We start from the raw sequence: 10,771 nt of genomic DNA on the forward strand, positions 1-10,771 counted from the left end.
GAAAACAATTTTCAACAAATCTTATTAATATACAATAGTAGAACACAAATTATTTCAGCTATTGGGCCATTTTTGTCCAACTTTTTCTGCATATACACGATTTCATCCGTAACTACTCTACTTCCATGATATTTCTACCAGTGTGGAACCTCCTTAACAACCAAACTACTTATTCCATCACCACTCCACTTCTGAAATGCAGGTCAACTACGGGGTTTGAGTTTTAAATGTTCTAGCAAGAACTTGCACCATTGATGTGTGCATAAAATTGAATGCATAATTCTAGTTGTTACATTAGTTGTAATAGTGACTAAATTTGCTTTTGTTATATTTTAGTTGTTTGATAATCTTCTTTTCAGAACTCAGTGTGGCATTTCTTGTTCCTTATGTAAAAATCTATATATATTTAAAAGCTGAAACGTAGCATTTATTGTTGCTGCGCTCTAGTTGAACCACATCAGCATCCATGTCATTATCCTTTTTCTTTCCAATTTTCCTATAATTTTTTTTTTAACTTTTACCTTTTTTATTTTTTTATTTTTTTATTTTTTTATTTTATAATTACACTTTCTCCAACCTTTCTTCTTCACTTACCTTTTCATCTCCCTACCACCCTTAACCTTAATATCATTATTCATCTTTCCCTTCATCTTCCTTTATTTTGTCTCTTCATATGTCCCTCTCTTACCTTTTCATCTCCCCACTATCCTCAACCTTAAAATTACTATTCATCTTTCTCTTTATCTTCTTTTATTTTGTCTCTTCATATTCACATCATCTTATTATAAATTTTTGTCATTCTCTCTTCCATTTTTTGCATAGTTTTCCTTCACAAAAGTTTCTTACTCTCTCTCTCTCTCTCTCTCTCTAGATATTTTTTAGAGTATTTTTTTTTTCCTGCATCTCTACTTTAAGTTGATAAATTTTGTGTTTGTTATAACTCTACTTTGGGTTGATGCGATTTAATTCTATATTTTAAGTTTTTTTGTCCTCTTTGATTGTTAAATGTTATCCTATTGCATTATAAAAAAATTAAAGATAATATATATGAATATAATATATATTATTCTATTACATAACATGATTTGGGTAATTTGGTGTTTATTTTTTTTTTTTACATTTTTTTTCTTTTCATCTTATTTTATTCAATATTTAAACTCAGCCACATCCTTCATATAATTAAATTATTTATATTTTCTTTTTAAAAAAATTAAACATATAATATGTTATTTAAATTAAAATAAATAAAATTGTATTCATTTTTTTAACATTTACACTTTCTCTAACCTTTCTCATTCCCTTTACATTTTCATCTCCCCATTACCCTCTATCTTAATATCACTCTTCATCTTTCCCTTTATCTTCCTTATAATTGTACTCATTTTGTTTCTTCTTATTATCATCCTTTTAGTATAAATTTGACATTCTCTCTTCCATTATATGCATAATTTTCCCTCACAAAAAAGTTTATTTCTCTCTCTTTCTCACTCAATTTTTTGTTGGATTTGTTTTGTTTTTTATTTATTTATTTATTTTTATTATTTATTTTTTTTGCATCTCTACTTTAGGTTGATAAATTTTTGTGCTTTTTAGAACTCCACTTTAGGTTGATGTGATTTAATTGTGTTTTAAGTTTTTTTTTTTTTTTTTGGTTCACTTTGATTGTTAAATTTTATCATATTGCATTATAAAGAATTAAAGACAATATGGAAGATTGTAATATAATTGTATTATATTACATTGCATGATTTGGATAATTTGGTATTTATTTAGAGATAATTAATTTGGTGTTTATTGTTATATATTTTATTTTTACTTTTTTTTTCTTCTCATATTATTTTATTCAATATATTGCATTATAAAAAATGATAAAACTAATTAGCTACTATCATTATGGGGTAGTAATCTATGGTTTTATATATATAAAGAAATGGAATATATAGAGTTTATATTTATATATATAAATTCACATTAAGGAAATAATATATATATATATATATATCTTTTTTTTTAGAAGGAATATATATATATATATATTTATATAAACATATCTAAAAGCTGAAATGTAGCATTTATATATATATATATATATAAAGGTTTAAAAAAAAGTATATGTATGGTTTCTGTTAACTTAAAAGATAATGAAAAACTAACTATTAATAAATAATAAATAAAACAATAATATTATCACGTGCAACGCGCGGGTCTGCGACTAGTTAAAAAATAAAAATAAAAAATAAAACCAACCCTCAAACTGTTCTTCATGCTGTTAGAAATTGTGCCTGTGCTAAGAGTTGTTGGATAAGTTGGGCCTTCCTGGCTTGTGTAGCTCCTTTTTCACTGCCAACATCACAACATGGAAATTGCAAGTCAGATGACAGAACTTCTCTATATTACTTGCCTAGAAAACTTGTATTTCCCAATTAGAGTATGGGCGTTATGGCTGCACAGAAACACAAGTGATGTTCCAATTTCAAAGGCAAAACATTAATCTTCATTGTGAGATTCTACAGAGGGCGGTAGAGTTTGCCCCTTATGTGCAGGCACTAGGATTGGCAAGACATTACTAGAAGAGTGAGATGTTAAAAGCCTCATATGGGGTGGTTCAACTTGAATTCAAATGGGGTCAATCTGTGGGTAATCTAGGCTTGGCAGGTGGTGAAGATTTGATCAGAGATGCAATAGGGGCTTGGGTTTGAAGTTTTTTGAGAAACAGGCAACGGAGCTTTGGTCTTTGAGGAATGGACCATTAATCTACTAAAGCTATTTTTTAAAATAATGGTTAGAAATTTCCTAAATCTACACCCCTGCCCTTGGGGTCTTGAACTTGAGATCCCTATCTCACCTAGTACCTAGTGTGGCTGTGTAGATACCTACCCGACCCATGCGGGTCCATTAGGTGAGCGGTTTGGATTGGATAAGTTAAACCCCCAAATTAGCGGATTGGGTCGGGTAATGGATTCAGAAATTACCAACCCACCATAGTTGACCCAATCCGCCCATTCTAGGCAACCATAAAGTAAGTTCCCTTTTTCTATCTTGTATTGTATAATGTTGTATTTATATTTTTATTGAGCATGTTGTTTGTCTTTTTGTTTTGAGTCCCATACATTCTTGTATGTCTATGAAATGGTGTACCTTTACTGAGTCGAGAGAGATTAAAAAATATTTATCATCATTTTTTTATAGAATAAAGTGATATGTTCTAAAATCTTATTCTTAGTCTTAGATCGGATCCATTTTATTTATTATAAAAATTGTTATGGTATTATTATATTTAATATATATATATATATATAAAATAAACATGTGCCCGTGTATATTAAAATAGATAGATAGTACACGGATATACATCAAAGCTTTTGAGACCCTACAAATCATTTTGAAGTTTAAGTGTTATGTTGGTATGTGATTATTTTAAATCCTTGGTGTGAGTTGGGAAACGGTAAGACTTTGGGTTTGTTGGATTAATTTTCTTTAGTTGTAACTTGTAAGGCTAAAAATTTTTTATAAAACTTTTGTGGAGACAAGGTCTGTTACAAGTTACAAATGATATATCACTCTTTTTCATTGACCCTGTGTTGGAATTAAGATTTGTAATTCAATAAAATAAGCCATTAATTTTTTTGTGTGCATGAGTTATATATTTGAATGTAGTTTATTATATGGTAGTTTGAGTGTTGCCAATAAAAAAAATTGTAGTATTTGATCATTATTTTTTTTTTTAAAGAACAATGTTTGCCTAACTCGACAAGTTGAAAGCGCCAACATTCAACTTGTGGGAGGGGTAGAATCTGAATGCCAATTAGCACCAAGTAGGCCCAACCCGAGGAAAAGGGTGTCTCATCCTCCCAATGGTTCTAATTCAGTACAGCAATAAGAGACCAATGTTGAAATCAAGGAAGCCAACCATCCAAGGAGTCTGAAGAGCGAGGTTCCTCGGAAGGTTTTATATGAACCACGGAGAGTGAGGGATAAAATGCCAAAGAAGAAGAAGGAAGACGCCTAGATAAAGTATCCATTACCTCCGCATTCAATGCATTGCACCAACTCAGCTAGCCGCATTAATGGCAGAATGACCCCTGAACAGTACCCTCACAACTTGCAGTACGTTCCACCACCTTCAACAAAACCCTAATGGGACAAGTATCAAAATGACGATCCCTAGCTATACAAGTTGAGGGCTGAGATGCATCTCAAATAAATATATATAAGGAAAGAGAATTCCTCTAGAATAGGAGGACAAATTAGAAAGAAAAAGAGATATTGTGTATCAACATTCTGTAACCAAGACTTGAACAATATATGAACTAAATATCTTCGGATTAGCCCGAGGAAGAGTTAAACATTAAAATCTTCTTCTTTCTTTTAGATTATTTGTTGTTTTTACAATTTAACATGAAACTAGACCATTAAAGTGTGTGCAAGCTGATCTCGGAATCCCACTCTCTACAAATTAATTGTATCGAACTATATCATATCGACTTTTTGCCTATTTAGGCTTTGCAACTGATTTTTTGTTCTTCTACACAACTGATCTGCCAAATTTAGACTTTGGTGGGTTAGTGATGGATTGGAATTTTTCCAACTTGCCAATGGCTGATTGGATAAAAATATGGACCTTCACCCCACGTAATCTGACCCATGCACACTCTTGGTATCTAGGAATGTGCTATTAGACCATTAAGTTCATTGGCAATATACAAAAAGCTTAAAATTAAAAGCAGTGAAGATTGAAATTGATGTCAAAGTTGTAGTGGACCTGATTTCCAACTCTAATGAGTTTTAAGAAAAGAAAAAAAAAAATCATTTCTATCTAATAATAATAGTAATCTTTCCTTTCTTGTTGGTATGTGTGAATCATTGCTAAATAAACGCAAATAGATATGCCGATGCATTTGGGAAAAAGGACACAAACCAAAGCAAAAGATTTTGATATATAATATATATTTAAGATTTTTATTATTTATTTTTGCTGAATAAAAAAAAAAAAAAAAGTAGAATCTTGAGAGCAAGTTACTTTCTAACATGTTAAGTTAAATCCCAGCACTAGACGACCTCACCGACCCCGATACTAATGCGTCTCATATAACTCGAATTAGGGGTGGTAAAATTAGACACGACCTACGAACCCGACACGACATGACATGAAATTAACAGGTTATGAATTAAGGTTTAATGAGTTCGTGTTATATTCGGGTTGATATGATTGGCTCGTTTAATAAATGGGTTGGGTTAGTGTTCAACATATAGAATTCGTTTGACCCGTCTAACCCATTTAATTAAATGACATTTTACCAATAGACCCTTCAAACTCTAGGTATATAAACTTATTAGTTGTTGTGGTTTATTTTCTTTGACATATTGTGGTTGATTATTTGTGATATTGAGATATGCTTTAGTTTTGAATGATTATTTGTGATGCAGTTACTCGTTAGTTCTGAATTTTATATTAAATTTTTTTTTTCATTTTGATAAAATCTAATAAACAAGTCAACACGACTAATCCGTTTAATAAATGGGTCGTGTTAGGGTTGAGGAATCTTGACCTGTTTAATAAACATATCAGGTTAATGTTGACTTATATAATCGAATACTCATGAATTTACAAGACACGAACCCAACACGTAAACACAAATTACCACCCCTAACTCGAATCCAAGTGTTAAGGCTTTTTTAATTTTTTTATAATTCAATAATTACAATAAAAGATGGGAGTTTTGAAACTCTAGGCAAGATTTTGAGATTTTTTTTTTAATCCTCCTATGGATTTACGTTTTGTTTCTAATCCAAATTATGTTAAGTTTTCCCGCCTACACCAAAAAAGTCAAAAACCAATTGAGTGTCTTGATTTCATAATAAAAAGTAATTATCTTGAACAAACGCTATAAATTGAAATTCTCTAAAGAAAAAAAATTATGGCAAATTACACTTTATCCATCTGTGATTTGCCCAAAAAACACTTTACCCACCTAGGGTTTAAAAAATGGCACTTTACCCACATGTAGTCCTATTTGTTAACAGTCCGTTGCCCAGCTGTGACCTTGTCGTTACTCTAACACCATTTAACTTAAAAACATATGTTGGTGCAAACACAATAATAATGGAAATAACACAAAGAGAAACTGAATAATAGTTTTGAATATTATTTATTTGAGATTAGAAAATACACAACACTATTTGAACTAAGGCATAACACTTGCTTTACTCACTCTCTTTAAGGAGATTCAAGCCCTTGGTTGGCTAATCTATGTAACCGGTGCAGACCTTTTCTGACTTATTTTCCCCAAGATACAATAGCCTAACAAATATAGTATGGCTAGAACAACCACTGCATAAAGTGTTCAAACTCAAAACTTCACCAGAAAGAACACCATTCTTTGTCAAGAACCTCTCTATTTTTTAGTATATAAGAATACTTGTAATTGCTAGATTTTTTGGTATGTAGTGGAATGAGACTAAATGAGTCTATTTATAAGCTCAATGGGCCTCACAAAATTATTACCCAAATTAATATGATTACTTAGGTTCATTATTCTGATGTAGTTGGTGTTTCAAGATTAATTGCTAGACATAAATATGATGTGCTAGAGTTACACAATTAATGGATGAGATAAGGAGTTTTTGAAGATATATTCTAAATGTATTTAGCCCAATAAATTCTGAAGATAAGGCCATTTACTCACCAACGAATAAGGAAATTATATTCTAAATGTATTTAGCCCAATATTTGAAGCAATACATATCAGCCCATTAATCACCACAATTAAAAGGAATAGTTCCTCTCATTTTCAATGTGAGATTAAACATTCCACTAACTCCTTATCTTCCATATTAACTCTCATATCCTTATATATATATATATATATATATATTATCATATTATTCATTTTAATTAAATAATATTAAAATGCTCCAACTATATACTATAAATTGAATCAAACACATGAAATCCTAGAGAAACAAACCCATGACCACCCCTTCAATCTCTCTCTTTGATTTAGCCACTCCATGAAGATCATCATGTGAAATTTCCATCATCACCATTCCGATCAAAACCCCTGTGACAGAGTTTGAGGAATTTCCCTTTGGAGTGAAATTTTAGGAATTTTCCTACAAATTGAAATTTGCGGAATTTGTACAGGACTAACAATAGCATGTTGATCTTGTAAGTCGTCAAGACTGAGGTAGTCTCTTTTGGGAGGGACTTTTTGAACCAAACCCATCTGGTAGGGATCAAAGTAAGTTGAAGCAAATAATTAGTTTAATAGACCCTCTGGTAGGGATTAAATTAATCTCTGTTTGAAAATTTTAGCAAAGGTAGCATTTTTTTTTTCTTAGTTTACTTTGCATTGCAATTCTTAAATTGGTGTGTTCTAGTCATGAAAAATAAAATCCATAGAGAATTCTGTTTTTGCAATTTTGTTTAGCTTTCTAACTTTGTTTTTGCAATTGTTTTGTAGATATTCGTCTATGGGATATTACTTCTAGGTAACTCACAAAGCATTAAACTGGAATTTTCTAAGCTTTATAGACTACTAAAGATTTAAAACACACACATTTGTATGCTTGCATGCACGAATTAGTTATGTTTAAATTTATTGGGCAAGTTTGCCATATGTATTCTGGTCCAATCTCCTTATCTTGGTCCCTTATTATCCTTCTTAAGAAATTTGAGAAACTCAACTCTTGTTCTTGGCTTCTTTTTTTTTTTTTTTTGTTATTTATTTATTTTTTTGAGAGTCTTATGTTGCAATAATTATTGTTAAGCTTAAATGGACCAAAAGGTCCATTAAACTAATGGGGATATTTTTTTTGAAATTGCAGTAATTTCAATGAAGGTTTCTTGGGCAACTTATGCAATGTCTTCATCAAGTGGCACTTTTTTTACAACAACCCATTTTTGTCGTGCTTCAGATGGGCATTTATGTACCCATGAGACTTGTGTCTTGCAAACAAGTCTAAAAGTTGGCAACTCTGGAAGGAGATTTTTTGGGTTGTAGCCAATTCAAGGTAATCAAAAATTTTGTATTTCGATTTTATTTGAATTGTATGTTAATGGTTAGTGGTGATGGATTGTGAATTGTAAAATAACATGTTCTAAATTCTAGGGGTGTAAAATCAATTCTCATGTTGGTCCCAAATGTGGCTTCTTTTAGTGGGTGGATAATCATACTTGTAGGCATGGAAATGAAACTACCCCACTTGTCATTCAAAGGACCAATATGCTTGAGAATGAATTGCAACTTGCAACTCAGAGGGAAAGGTCAGCTAGGGAAAGAAGAAAAAGCTACTAAGAGGGAAAGAAAAGCTCATGAATTGTATGTAGAAGTTAGGGAGAAAGCAATGAGAGCAAGAAAGAATGTGCAAGCTTGCATTAGTGGTATCATGGGGATTTTTTGTGCTTGTAATGTTGATTTTGTGTTTTGCCTCAATAAATAAAAAAAGAACAAAATTTAAGAGATTGAATCTGACATGATGGTTATGTGTTTGTAATGTTGTTTGTTTTGTTGAGGTTGGCTGGACCAATGAGCTTAATTCAATGAGTGGTTATTCACTATTTTGTAAGTTGAATGCTCAAATGGTCATTTTGTAAGTTGTATTGTAACATAACAACTTTAGTAATAGAACCACCTGATTTGATTGTTGGTAATAAATTGTTGGCATTTGTAAATTGATGACACTCAACTAACATAACCAAACAATGTAAATTCATAACAACACAATTATTGCCGTGGGTAGGCCAATCGCTAGACACCCACAATCAACCTGCCAGGACAGTTGACTCAAAAATAGTTTAAACCCTTATTACGGTCTCCCAAGTAGGCTAGTAGCCATGAACCTGCCACTCAACCGTCGAACCTACTACCCCAAAAGTACATTTTAACAGCTAGTAGTGGTTTTCCACATTACTTATAAGTTATAACTAGAGTTTTCCAAAATATTAATCATCTTGTCATAACAACTAACAACAGAATAACTCTGTCATAAATGGCACATGTCAAGACTTGTCACAACAATATATTACCAAAATATTAATCATTCTGTCATAACAACTAACAACATATCCTCTTGTCATAAATAGCACATGCAAAAACTTGTCACAATAATATATTACTAAAATATTACAATCTTTCCACTAGACATTCATTATTTTTTGTATGCCACCTTAATAACAGGCTTACAACCAAAAGAAAAAACATTGTTTGACAAAAGATAGAGACAAACACATCTTCCAACCAAAACATAAAACATTAATTTTGGCATTTGACCATTTAAACTGCTAATTACACTAGGTATGTGGACCACAAAAAAACAAAATATCTAGTCTAGCTTCTTTCTACTTTGTTGGTCTTCATTTACTGCCTTTCCTACCTACTGGTTGAAACTTTGCTGGTCATGATATTTTGTCATTTCCACCTATTGGCTGAAATTTTGATGCTCTTGATATACTGCCCTTTCCTCTAGTACTCATAGTAGTTCCTCCACCATTTCTTTGACCTGCTACACCAGCAACAATAGCAACACCATTGCCCTAACAACACCACTTATAGGCTACAAAGTGAAGACCATAGTCAAGTCAATGTATAGTACAAGAAAAATAGAAATTATATAAATACACGCTACAATACCTGGGATGATGATCGTCTAGAATCTCATGTCTATATAGGTACATGAAAGGTTGGCTGGCTAGATGAAGAGTACCAATGGGCCCTGGTGGCAGCTTGTGGAGTTGAAGCTCTATTAGTTGGTTGTGAGGATGAGGGCTGAGATCTAGATGTTTTAGCAAAAGGTTGATATACGGGTTAGGATGCAAGTTGAGTTGTGGGCTAGGGCCTTGCTTTAGGAGAATTCTTCTTGGTTCTAATTGCAGAATTACCTCCCTGTATCTATACCACAACAATTGAAGTTACAAACATATTAATACACATGTGAAGCAAGAAACCAAGTGACTAGGGTTGAAGTCTAAAAATACTTACAATTTTATCCTTTTAAAGCCTCTGTCTCCTTTGCCATGCTGTCTCACCAGTAATGATAGCTTTGCAACCTCTTAAATTGTGTCATTCTCTATGATACTTTCCACATTGATGTAAATGCACTTTTAGTCCCTACATTTTGGGCCGATTCTCGATTTGGTTCCTAAATTGATTTTGCTCCTAGGTTAATCCCTAATTTCAAAAAAATTGTTTTTATTTTGGTCCTTGCCATCAACCTAGTAACAGAAAAAATTGAGATGGCAAATGGAGTTTATAGGTGGCATGTTAGATGCTAATGTGGCTAATAAAATAACATTAATAAATACCACGTCAGCATCCATGTCAGTATTTTAATAAATAAAAAGCCATCTCAGAAAATTAAAAAACAAATAACAAAATAAATTTTTTAAAAACACCATAAATCTTTTTTTTCCCTTTTCATTATTTTTCGGAAGAACATTGTTCTTCTTCTTCCCCCAGACATGAACTTCATGCTTCATGTTCTTCCCCAAATCAAACCCAATAAATCCAAGAAATCAAACCCATAAACATCCAGTAAATCAAACCCAATAAATCCAAGAAATCAAACTCGTAAACCACCCAATAGATCCAAGAAATCAAACCCATAAACATCAAGTAAATCAAACCTAATAAATCTAAGAAATCAAACCCATAAACATCCAGTAAATCAAACCCAATAAAATCCAAGAAATCAAACCCATAAACCTCTAGTAAATCAAACCCAATAAATCCAAGAAATAAACATACAAATCCACATCAAAAAAAAAAAAAAA

Source organism: Quercus lobata, chromosome 7, assembly GCF_001633185.2.
Source record: "Quercus lobata isolate SW786 chromosome 7, ValleyOak3.0 Primary Assembly, whole genome shotgun sequence".
Lineage (NCBI taxonomy): Eukaryota > Viridiplantae > Streptophyta > Magnoliopsida > Fagales > Fagaceae > Quercus > Quercus lobata.